Raw genomic sequence first — 13755 nt, 5'->3', positions numbered from 1 at the left:
CTCTCATAGCCTGAGTCGCTTTGGGACGTTAAACACCACAAACCAAACAGCCAAATAGCGTATGTAAATAGCATTTGACTGATTTTTGGCGATTTTGTTCTCATGAAATGCAATATGTCAAGGTGGCAATGAAGAAAAAAAAAACGATCCGGGGCGTAGCGCAGTTGGTAAAGCACTCGAGTAGGGATGCATGGGAGTGGAGGTTCGATTTCCAGTGGAGGCAATGTTTATTTTGTACAAATATTTTGTAGCAATTGTATTTTGTACTTAATATACCTCTGTCTCTGAAGCTTCGAAACACGCTGAAGAATGCCGTCGGCTCGCTCGGTCTGAGACATCAGGAGAGCAGGGACGCCAAAAGTCGCGCTTCGACTCTGCTCACACTCCTGACATCTTGCAACCCGGCTCTCTCGTCTGGCGTCGCGTGCCATCTACGACTCCCAGTCTGTCCTCCAAACTTCAGCCCAAATATCATGGACCCTATCGGATCCTTGACCGCACTTCTCCAGTCAACTATATCGTGGAACTGGTGAAACCACCCTCTGTTCTCCGCCGACGTAACCGCGAAACTGTCCATGTGGACCGCCTCAAACCATACTATGACCCGTCTGTGTTGTCATCGCCGTAAGCCGCCAGGATGGCTCGTCGTTTCGCCGGGGGGTAATTATAAAGAGGAAGATGAGTTTCGGAGGCATTCGCACAGCGACCGCACGGCGCGAGATCGTGCTGTTAAAGAAGAAGCCTCGGACTGACGCTTAAGCGAGATCTCTCTCTCGGATCCCCAGGTTAAGAAACCGTGTTACAATTTATTTATTTTTAACTATCTCTCTCAAAAAGTGTGTCACCCTCTGCCGACAGCTCCTGCTGACAACGATAAGGCATTGAAGGCTTTCGCCTTACCAGCAAAGTGGATCAGCCATGTCAAATCAGTAAATTCCCCGTCCATGTTTTCTTTGTCATGTTGATAGTGAATGTTTTGACTGCTATAAAATGAGGCTGCGCGTGGTGTTGTGGCTAACGCTCTTCGAGAAGCTTCGAAAGACGCAGTTTCGGTAGTGCTCGTTTTTTGCCGTTTTAATGTATTTCCATAAGAAATACCCGCTTCATTCAAAGCTTCTAACTCGTTTTGCAGCGTTTCTTTTTTCTCCCAGAAATCAGAACCGGCAAGTAACACAAGGCCAACGTCTATGACAGCTTCATCTGGTTTCTTGCAAGCTTATCGTGCACAATAAACCAACACAGCCAATCCTGTGTAATTCTTACAGCAATCTTCAAAAATAAATAAACGCGTGTCAACCGATGAACTTCATAAAAAGGAGAACGTGGATTTTACTGATTTTCTGTGGTTATAAACAAAGGCGCATGCGAAAAGTAACCGCATAGCCATGCAACATGCATAGCTGCGATGGCAATAGCGCCGCAACTGCAGCATGCCAAAATAGAGCTGACCAACTATCGTGCTGCATGTTGCAGTTTTTCTTTTCCTGTGAGCATTCAGGCTGTGATAAAAGTGATAAAAGCTCGCATGCAGTTTTGAAACAAAACCCACTGCACAAATTAAACATGTAACTGCAATGCACATTTGTCAACAAGCTTCCGGAACCCCTTGGGCGCCATGGCGCTATCACGTGATGCTATTATGTTGTGGCGGCGGTACCTGTATTTTAGTTCTGTTATTTTCTATTTGAAGGAAGACTGCGTTTTTGCAGTGACAGCGCTATTTTTAAGAGTAAAAAATGGCTTTTTATTGACACCAGCCAAGCTCGTTTTTCTCTTCAGCACTCTTTAAAATGAAAGAAGGGAAACGGTGAAGACTGTAAAAAAAAAAAAAAAAAAGTGATGAGACTCGGAAGTGTCGGCAGATTCATCTGATACTTTCTATGTTGCGAATTCAGGAAGAATGACTTTAAAAGATAAAGAACGTAATACACATGCAGAAAAGAGATTATTCAAAGCATAACAGACAGTAGTCATTTGTCAAGAGAAACAAAGGCGTCATATAGTGCCCGACAACAGCAAGCACGGATGACAAAAGGAGATAAATAGAGGAAAAAAAAAAGAATAAAAAGGATGCTCCGTACAACACCCTAAGAGAAATAGCGATAGGCACGGCAACGGCGAAGTTACAGAAAAGAATTTCTTATTAACCCATCGCCCGAAAGTCAGACATTCGTTGTTCACACTGTAATTACTTTTTTTGACGGAGATAATGAGGCGAGAAAAACATTTTGCTGCTTAGTTTGCAATAAACGAAGCATAGCCGAGCAGTAATCGCTTAACTGTAAGCTACTGCGCATCTTCTAACAACCTACAGTGCAAATCACGACCGTTCAGTCATTTAAACATAATCGGAGAGCGCTGTGCATCAAAATTTAAGAAGTCCTTTCAAATATAGCGTAACCGATTTCGAGCATGAACAATAGACTGCAGCTTTTTGCAGTGTCCCGTGTTCCCTGGTTCTCAAAATTTATTGCAAGAAAAAGGCCGGTCTCCAGGAGCAAACAAATGCCAAACAGTAAATGGACGCAAACCAGCCGTTAGCAGGAAATCTCACACGAACCAAAAAACATCCTCATGCTCTCTGAAGGGAGCAATACGAGAAAACAAAGCAGATAATTGACCACCGCAAAACTAAAGAATCTTTCATGACGGAAAAAGCCGGCCAGAGAAGCCATCGTCATCAGGCTGCACCAAAACTGCAGCTACGACGTCCCGTACTCTGTCATTTGCGGCAATTTCTTTCCGCACGCTACTAGGGATCAAGGAGAGACCAGGCGATTTTCCCTTTTATGACATTTTGCAACTCCGTCTCACTGCTCATCATTGTATCCGTTCGCTATATACGGCCACTCGTTACTTATACTTACCCCATTATACTCCTTCTTCATCTTGTGTGCAGTTATTCCTGGGTATATCTTTGTTTTTCTTCTAATTTTTCTTCCTACTTTCCTTTCTTCCTCTTTTCGTTCTTTATCTGTCATGTTCTTTCTGACATTTGTTTTCGTTCTTTCCATGCACACGTGCTTTATTTAGTAGGCTGGCGTTGTTTTCCAAGGTTAAAGGCTTTTTCTTGATCAGAGATATTGCGATTGTTTACACTGCATGAATATAATTAGTTTTCTCTCTCATGGTGTTATTGCGGTATTAGAGTTAATAGAGTACCATTAAGTCATTTCTACGTACGTGCAGTGCCTTTACATATTCAGCAAATTTGCGCTTTCAATCGTGAGAACTCAACTTTCCAAGATCTTAGATAAGCTTATCATCCAGAAATTATTTGTTTTCTTTTTCATAGCTTCAAATGCAATTATAGCATGATGGGCCGGGACGAGTCAGGGCTTTCAATATGAGCGCAGGTCTGGGCCTGGCCAGGCTCAGTCCCTTTCAGCGTCGGGCCCGGGCCGGGCTCGGGCTCAAAATTCCGACCCGTGCACACCTCTAAACAAGACAGCACTGCGCGACAACGCGATATGCTACATCGCGCGGTTGGCGAGGAAAATTTATTATGCAACTAGGAAAGGCTGTTTTATATCACTCTTGAAATTCAAAACAGAAAATAATTCTACAAAAAAAAAAAAAAAAGAAACTGTGATACGCGCCTAAAAAACGTGCTGCATTACCACAAGAAATAAAATTAGCTTTAACTTAGCCGTAAAGACCGAGCGAATACGAATTCAATTGGCTGGTGCATAAATGAATAGCGGCATGTCATAATCTAAGGCACCTCGAAGCCCTGCGGTAAGTCAGCTCACCGCTTCCCGCAAAATTTCGTTTTTCTTTATTAGATATAAGTAGCAGGCCTTTTGCGTCTCAATCTGACGATGGTGGCCAAAAGCAATGCATGTCGTTTTACAGGAATAAAAACACACTTTCTTACTGATGATAGTTGTGGCAAGGTGTGCGAACATAGAGTTTCTAATGCGAATCAAATAAGAGTGTAAAAAGGCCTTCGAATACCTAAAAAATGATAAGCGAATAAGAATGGCAGATTAAGAAACAGCAAACACTACTTGTCCTGTTTATTTAAAATTCACATTTATTTGCAAATCAATTTATGCTATAATTCCACAGGAGAGTATACCTTACCTACATGTAGAGTATAGAATTTATACCGGATTGCGTATATCAGTTTTTTATAGTAAGGACTTGCATGCCGCTCTTCTGCGGTGTCCCCCAAGGCAGTACGCTAGGGCCTCTATTCTTCAATATTTCCCTTAACGATATTGTTAACATTAGCGATAATATGAAGTCTTTCATCTATGCCGACAATAGGAGCGTATTTTTTTTCAGGTCAAAACCTTTTTCAGGTCAACGTATCAAGCACTGTAACGCCACAATGAAAGCTGTTGAGGTCTGGTCTGCAGTTAAATTTATACAAATAAACGGGACTAAGAGTAAAGCAGTCATATTTAGGCCGAAAAACAAAGTTATCCCCCGCACGATAATATTTAAATAAACTTCCGGTCTGTGGAAATAGTTGAGCAGTTTAAATGGCTCGGGGTTATATTTTCTGCCAGTATGTCATGAGATTATGATGTCAATTATATCTTAAAAATAAAATATAGCTCAAATCACTGAAGCCACAAGCCGTCTAAAATACATACTCCCAACAACAAATGAGATTCTGGCACACAATTCAATATTCAACTCGCCTTTAAACTACTGCCACCTAGTGTGAGGTACTATAACATTCACTAACCTTGAACGTATTCATTGCAAAAAATATATCTCAGAAATATATATAATTTACCGTTCCGACATCCAAGTGCAGCTTTATTTTGCCGTTCCAGAGTGATTAACGCACATAATCTTTATAAATATTGCCTTAGTATCACTTTTAAAACAGAAATCAGGGATAATGTAACAAATCTTAAGAATTTAGCAAAACTAAGAAAAAAAGAATCTGTCTATCCAGCAAGACGTGACGAAGAATGGATAGTACCAACACTGCGACTAAATCTTGGTAGTGAATGCATTCGATACACTCTTCTATCTCTTCTAAATAGATATATCTACATTAACTTTTCTCTTTCACGTCGAGAACTACATAATTCGTCTTTCAATGACGTGGCTTAAGTTTATGTATACATATTGCTGTTTCGTGTATTTTCTGGTGTTTCCTTGATGTGCTTGTTTTTAAATTGTATAAACTCTTGTGTTGCCTCCCTGCCAATCATTAGGGCAGTACACTCGTCAAGCTGCCCAAGGGCAGCTTTTTGCTACGATTCCTCCATCTGTACTGTTACATTGCACAACAACTTTGATTTAATTTGATATGAAACGGTGCAAAGCTGTCACATCGGTGCGGAATATCAGAAATATCAGAAATGCTTTTCATATTAGAGAGGCTTTCTTTGTCAAGCGAACGCTGTATATACATACAAACCTGCCAACAACTGGAGGCTTGGCATTTATCCAGAGTTCATGGTCATTTAATGAACCATTTCTTTTTTTCCCAACCGCGTCCGTTTGTAGGCACCTACCCCCCCCCCCCCCCCGCCCCCTTACTTTCCCTAGATTTCTTTGCTGATAATATTCGGCTGCAACGATTTCCACAAGAAAAGCCCCCGCACCCGTTTAACAGGTCTTATAGTTTCGTTCTTTTGGTTATAGCGCTCTAAGGCCACAGGGCGCGCTGACTACAAATAAAATTATCAGAAAACAAAACTACGAGCAGTTGAAACGATAACGAAGTGGATGTCGCCGAAGGACTGCTCTGGCTAAGAAAGAAGCAAAAATGCATTGTAAACGTGAGTCATGAAAGGGAGAGTTATTTAACACACGTATTCTTATCTCGAACCCAACTGTTCCCGGCAGAACAGTCGTCTAGCTATGTTAAGCCAATAGCACACCTTGTTTCTTTGGCTTTTGCAAATTATGACCCTACTGCTGTGCCTCAGCAACTGTGGTGCTTCTTCCCTTTCCTCTTGAGCTCCATATCGCATTGCGATCCCAGTCTATACATATATAACTGCAAGCAGCTTTAGGCTTTTCTTTCCTGCAGCGTTTAAGAATTTTTTTATTCCTCCGTAACCATAAATTTCGGAGAGCTACTGTTCGCTAGGGTTCAGCGTTCTTTGTTAGTGTACCATCGTTTATGAAAACTTTCTTTCTTTCTTTCCCTGCCATATCCTCCGGCAAATTAGTGCTCTCAGAGGAAACACTGTTGCTCTTTTTATGGCCCTAGCTAGAGTGAGCCCATCTCATCGAAAGTTGGACCTTCACTCTTCGTTATCACCCTTTTGTTCCGTGGCAGAAAAGAACATTCCCGTACCGCCAAAAAGCTTTCAAACAATTCAAGATAACAGCACAAGGCGCGCCAAGAGGCCAAAGGAAATGTCGGCATGAGCTGAAGCCCGTGATTTACCTTTCTTGCCCTTTGTTCCTGTCTCAGTGAGTGTTTACAGAAGTTTTTGTGATATTGTTCTCTTTATTACCTTGCCTTGGGGACAGCCAAGATTGCTCAACTTTATTTGTTCCCTTTTTATTCCTTCCCTTATGTTCTCTTCTCCCCAAATTTCTCGCCCTTTCATCTTGACCAGTATATAAAAGGAAAACAGGGAAGTCACACAAAACAGACCTAGTACGGCAGATTTGTGCTGGTAAAGCATTCTTTCCTGCTTTTTTTTTATCTTCCCCAATGAAAGCGCGAGACACGCCCCATTCCGACAACAGGGAGATTACCTGGCATTTGCGAGAAGCGGAGTCTTTTTCCCCTCTTTGCAAACTTCTTTCTCTGGTCCGTAGCGAAACGATGTTTCCTCTTAAAAAAAGAACAGAAACCGCCACGAGGTGCAAACGAGGCAGCAGAAGCTTTGGATTGTGAACTTGTATTAAGGCCTATTTATCTTTCTGAAACTTTAGTCACCACAGGAAGCCATTGCGATGCTTATATATACTGCTTCATATATCGTCCTTGCCTTTTTGTGTCTTTTCCGAGAGCTACACAAAGCACCTATGTCTCAAATAAAAGACCAGAGAAGCATAATTTTCTCAAAGTTGTAATCACTTTCTCGATATGAATCCTCCTGGCCTCCAATCTTTCTCTATTACTACTTCGCACCCCTCACTTCGAACTGTTACCCAACTTTGTGAAGAAGATGATGAAAATAAAGCTACAAGCGGAGGCTTTTTCGTTCAGGATAGGAAGGTTGGACCAATTTTCAACGGTTCAATCCTGGCGGCAAAGTGACCTTCTATTAAAAAAGACAAATTTACATCATATTACTTTGAGGCATCGTGGCATGTTATACAATAGCGAGTGGTCCAAAATATGCAGCATGCTTCGTCATTCGATTTTGTCTGCGGTGCTTCAAGACAATAAAACCTTGCGGCCTTTAAACACTGCAAATATATATTAATGCTCTGTCATATAAAAAATAACATGAATGACGCTACGGGGATCATACGCGTAGAGAGGTCAAAACGCCCCAAAGCATGTCGTTGGTTTCAACATAGACTCGAAATATGATGAAACATAAAAAGAAAATGCAAAATATGCCTTGACCAAGACTTGTTGAGCCAGTAGAATTATATACTTGCTAGGGTTGTATGCAAATAATTCCTCTTATAATCGCATGTCGGATACCATGGAGCAAAGACTTTATTAAATCGATACTATCGTCGAAGAATTTATTTTCGTTGTATAAACGCAAACACTGTAACTGTACACATGCAAGTATAAGTTTATAGAAACCCTTGCATGAATTTTATTATTTTGGTTATATTGATTGGATGGTTGCCCACAATGTAGTCGCTTCCGAAATCGCCAACGCTTAAGATGTTCTTTTTAGTGGACCTTTTTTCTCCCGAATATGCACCGAGTGCGCTATTGATGGTATGTAATGTTAATGCAATACGAAGGTGCAGTCCCCATTGTTTTTTTCTATCTCAACAAGCTACGCGACGAGCATTTTTCAAAATGGTGAAGAGAAACAACTTGCAATGAGCCTAATGTATTTGAGCGTAATCTCAGCATGCTTGTGTGTCTCACGTGTGGTTCGCAACAAAGGCATTATCGCAACACCTAATATAACGGCTGCACAAGCACACACTCAGTAAAGGCACTCCGCCACTCTTAGTAAACGAAGCTGCCTTGTGCATTTGTTCAAAGTGATTTTTGGGGTATATTTTTTGGCAGATAACGTCTGCACTTAATAGTCATCCTAGCATACATGAATACTCGGAGGGTCGCCCATGAAAAAAATTCCAGAACGTGTTTCTATCTATAATGATTGCATCGTCGCTAAAACGTTTTGTTCGCTATTCATATTCCACTCTGAGTCTAGTCCCCAGCCCTGATAGAGATAGAGAATTAATCATGAATTATCTATGGAAAACCTGTGCAACGTAAAGCAGAGGAAGAGAAAACAGTGACCGTGGGAAGGCCTTCTAACGACGTATAACGAATCAAATGACATGGAAGGATACACAGCATAATACATCAAAACTGTGTATCCGGAGTGCTTGAGAAATCACTATCGAAATTTCCTATACATGTGCAGTTCAAAAAATAATAATAATATTGTAAGAATCATGGTCGCAGCCACAGTAGATGTAGTGTATCTCCAAACTCTTTTCATTACGTATATGCATAAATGTCTAAAACTAGAATACAACTAGCCTAAAACTGTCTAAAACAGTAAGGCTAGTTGAGCGAGGAGGTTTCTCAATTATTTCTTTCGTATATGAACACATACACGTATACGGTGCAAAAGGGTGTATTTATCCATAGTTTTACTTCATTTCAGAAGGCACGAACCTAAGAGAGTGTGAACCCAGAAAGGCACAAATAAGGATTTAGAGGAGGAATCTTGCAGACTAAGAACAGCATGTAGATCTTGCATTGCACTGAGCTGCAAGGTCATGCAATGCAAAAAGAAAAAAGAAAGACTAAATGTTCCATGTCCGCCGTATAGCAAGATAGGCGCATGGCTCACAAGGTGAAGTAGTTCTGATTAATCAAAATGGGACAAAGCAGCATAATGATGGGTATGAATGTGGTAACACACTCATGGAGAGATTAATTCGCTGACACATTCGGCAACAAATTGTGAGCAATGCCCAAGGTAGAAAAAAACAGTATAGGTTTATCGAAGAAACGTGGCCTAATACTTCCAGGCGTTGATATGACAAATGCAGTCACAGAGTATGACTACGGGAGATGTTGATCGTTCCTTTTTTGTCACGTTAGTATAATCCCTCCTTATATTTTTTTCTCCATTTTGACTTCGTGTTCTGCCCGCCTGTCCTATTGTAACGCTAATGACCAACGTTGCAGTGTTTGTAGCTCTGTCCTGTCCTCGTCTCTCTAGTCCTGTCTTAACGCTACGTTTTTCGCTCAATCTTAAAACCACTGCATCTAAACTTGGAATGTTTGAAGTTACCATTTTTTGTAATGACTCGAGCTAAGTAAAGAAGTTCTCCGGCACACTTCTATACAGTAAATGATAACATACTAAATAAACAAATGAATAATACAAGTTTCGTAGGGTCATTCCAAAATCCCCTCAGGCAATCAAGAAACTATACTAAGTATACACAAAATGGCCGCCGAAACTTGGGCTAAAGAAAGCTCTGGGGGTGTTCTTCTCAGGCTCTGCCCTTCCAGCGACCGACTCGCTGAAGCCGCGTAGAGCTTCGTTAATCCTGCGCATAAGAGTCGTGACTGCGGCCACTGGACAGATGAGTGTTTGCCCAGCTCTCGGCCGGATTAGTTTCTATGCCAGCGCAGACAGTCCGACTGGCTCCGCGGTTTCTCTTTCTGCCACAGAAATAGTGTCTGTCTGCGCTGATAGGGCGCTATGTAGCGTGACTCTGAAGTTCGACTCTAAGAATGTGAGGACGTCACAATATTATAGGCTCGGAAAAATATTTATTGAAAGCAAAATAGTGGTCTTACGTACATTGTGTACCTCCAGAAACGGGTAATGGTGACAGTGTATTGTGGTGCCAGCAGGTATAGCAAGAATAATTTATTCTCGCGACTACGTCCACCACTCTAACAATGTTAGCGCTTTGTTTCTTTGTTTAATCTAGTTAAACGTAAAAAACTGAGCTTTTTTAACAGACAAGACTAGGAAGACGAGGACAGAACAGAGCTTCAACTTACAACTGAATGGAATCCTACAACAAAAAAAAAAAAAACGTTCCATCAATAAGCAATAACACGCAAGCGCATACCTTGAAAAAACTTAACACCGTTCATTGGCGCACTTAAATTCCGGCAAGAAGAATTAAAAAGAACAAGGACCGTTCATTAAATGGGGTGCAACTTCAAGTATGCTTTAAAACTTTTTTTTTATTTTTTCATAAGAAAAAAAGATGGTGTGCTAATGCAATTGTCACTGCTCAATCCGCAATTTTATGCGCTTTCAAGATTTCACTCGCCAATCGATATTCACCTCTTCCCGACAACTTAGTGTTGTTCAGGAGGGGAAAGCAGTTTTTGCAGCTCTTGCAGCGCTTAAGCAACTGGTCATCAGTTTCTTGAAGTAAAGCGGCATGTTCAACCGATTTCACGTTTAAGCATCTGCCCGTCTCCGAAATGTACACACTCCCAGAGCTGGGAAAGATCTGATCAATAATTCCTTTTGCGGATGAGATGTGCAGATTCTTGAGTGTGGGAGTGCTGTGAGAGTGTGTACATTGGGCAGACGGGCAGATGCCTTAAAGTGAGACTGGGTGAATATGCCGTATCACTTGTATGTATGTATGTATGTATGTATGTATGTATGTATGTATGTATGTATGTATGTATGTATGTATGTATGTATGTATGTATGTATGTATGTATGTATGTATGTATGTATGTATGTATGTATGTATGTATGTATGTATGTATGTATGTATGTATGTATGTATGTATGTATGTATGTATGTATGTATGCATGCATGCATGCATGCATGCATGTATGTATGTATTTATGTATGTATGTATGTATGTATGTATGTATGTATGTATGTATGTATGTATGTATGTATGTATGCATGCATGCATGTATGTATGTATGTATGTATGTATGTATGTATTGATTTATTTATTGATACTGCAATCCCAGTGTTGGGATCTTAGCAGGGTGGGAATACAAACTATATAGTTTAACAAAACAGGCAATGTATGTATGGATGGATGGATGGATGGATGGATGGATGGATGGATGGATGGATGGATGGATGGATGGATGGATGGATGGATGGATGGATGGATGGATGGATGGATGGATGGATGGATGGATGGATGGATCGAAGGACGGACGGACGGACGGACGGACGGACGGATGGATGGATGGGTGGATGGATGGATGGATGGATGGATGGATGGATGGATGGATGGATGGATGGATGGATGGATGGATGGATGGATGGATGGACGGATGGATGGATGGATGGATGGATGGATGGATGGATGGATGGATGGATGGATGGATGGATGGACGGACGGACGGACGGACGGACGGTCGGACGGACGGACGGACGGATGGATGGATGGATGGATGGATGGATGGATGGATGGATGGATGGATGGATGGAAGGATGGATGGATGGATGGATGGATGGATGGATGGATGGATGGATGGATGGATGGATGGATGGATGGATGGATGGATGGCGTGGTGCACAAATTTCCACCTCTTTCACCTATACAAACCCAACTTCGTGATCATTCACCGGTGTTCCAAAACCTTCGTTTCTATCCTACATGGCAGGTATGCGGAAAAAATAAGCGTTTATTCTAAACAGCAGTCAGCGTGACGAGCTCCAGCAAATAAAATACTGTGTTTAGCGTTAAGAATTAGTGAGAGGGCAGAACAAGTAAAAAAGCAAATGCGAGGTAAAAACAGCTGCTCAAGCTTCATCTTAAAGGTCGTTTAAACGCTCTATGCAACGATTAAAAAACGCGTACTCGTTTAAAGGGGCCCACGGGAAGTTATTTACGAAGGCTACAGAACGCGTTTGAGTAATAGGAATCGCATCAGTCATCTCCACCACGCAAACGTTTTTTCAGCTAACTTGAAAAGCATGGAAGAGTGTCAAGAGATAAGCAATTGAAAACTATGCTCTTCTTTTCTCCTCCTTCCCCTCAACTCATTGCACGTCGACAGGTAGGGAAGAATCAAGAAAGCAAGTCACGACGGAGCACCACCACTCCGCGTCCCACCCATGTCAGTTTTGAGCCTCCATTGAGTGGACACGCCCTGGAATGCCCGATTACGTTATCCTAGACATAGTGAGCGGGGAGGTGTCGCCCTAATGACTTGAGAGAAGCAGCCAGGAACACACTAACAATGCTAACACAGGGGCCAGTTGGTTTATCAGATTGGGTACTCACTACTTGCTATACTAGGGGACGGATGAAGGACAACACACGACATAAACGCTTGTGTCGTGTGTTGTCCTTCATCTGTCCCCTAGTTTAGCAAGAAGCGCATCAAGTCCCCGATACAGCCAGGAGCACTGTTTTTAAATTATATTCAAATTATCGGCTCTACTCAAAGCTTTCAAATTTGGCTCGCATACTCAAACAAAAAACCTCTGTGGATTTCTTGCATTACATTATAACCACAACTAGCATTTCAGGGGCTGCTAAGGCCAAACACGCAGCTCGTTAACACCGCATAAGAATTTTAGATAATTTGTTACATAATACAACTTAAGCTGTACCCTGAGGTAATGAAGACACTGTATCTATTTTATAGTCTTTTGTTATTAATTATTATATATTTTATATTTATGTGTTTAGGTTAATGTTTGGATGAAGGAAACACATTACTTCATTTATATCCATTAGAAACTACCCATCTCAGAGGCGCATATGTGGTCGGTTGGAATCCCTATCGCGAACTAGCTTCCCGCTTGGCTTGAAAATTGATGCTAAATCGTAATATAAATGGTATGACACAGCCCTGAATGCTGCACAAACTATTGTTTCCTCACAATTTTGAAAGGGAATGAAGTACCAATTTTTGTCTCCGCCACCGTTTTTGTCTTTTTGGATTAAGGCGACCGCGAGGGCAATGGCTTTTCAATCGAATTGTATGCGCTTCCTCTAAAATATTTTATTCGAAATCAAGAAGAAACAAGTATAGAGAGGGGAATACATTGCATGTGCATAATAATTGATGGTAGCTTAGCTGATAAAAGGATTGCAAAAGGGTTATAACGAAAGTATAAAAAATAAATGATCATAGAAAGGGCGCTCATTGCGTGCGCATGATATATGATGGTCGCTTAGCTGACAAAATCATTACATTAGGATTATAACTATGACAAAAATAAATGAGAGAGTAAAATAGGTGACTGATTGGAAAGATTGCGGAGTTAAAGAAAGGTACCGCTGCGAGTATAAGATTAGTTATAAAGGTTCCTTTTCAGCTCCACTACAGAGCAGTGAGAGTTGGAAATATTTTTGGAGCCCATGGAGTTATCGATGAGATACCTCGTGATCATTGTTTACGAATTCGAGGACACTGGATGTTGCCGGGACTATTTATGTAAGTTGAGAATATATACAATTTTCGATTCTGCAGCGTATAAATGTGCATATACTGAAGCGGACTTTCAATATCGCAACAGAAAAATTTATCGAATTTCACAATGGTGTTTCGAAAAACACCATTGTCACCAGGCAGCTTTTCTGTGAGAAATATTTTGTTGACAAATTATTTCGGCGCATATAGCAAACCCTACAAATGACCTTTTCGTCCTGTTAATAGCACTTTCAGTCGGCGTTTTCATATTTCTTATTTTAAAATA

The sequence above is a fragment of the Amblyomma maculatum genome, chromosome 8 (genome assembly GCF_055883805.1).
Source record: "Amblyomma maculatum isolate TAMU_Amacu chromosome 8, ASM5588380v1, whole genome shotgun sequence".
Taxonomy (NCBI): Eukaryota; Metazoa; Arthropoda; class Arachnida; order Ixodida; family Ixodidae; genus Amblyomma; species Amblyomma maculatum.
Note: the sequence above shows the minus strand (reverse complement) of the source record.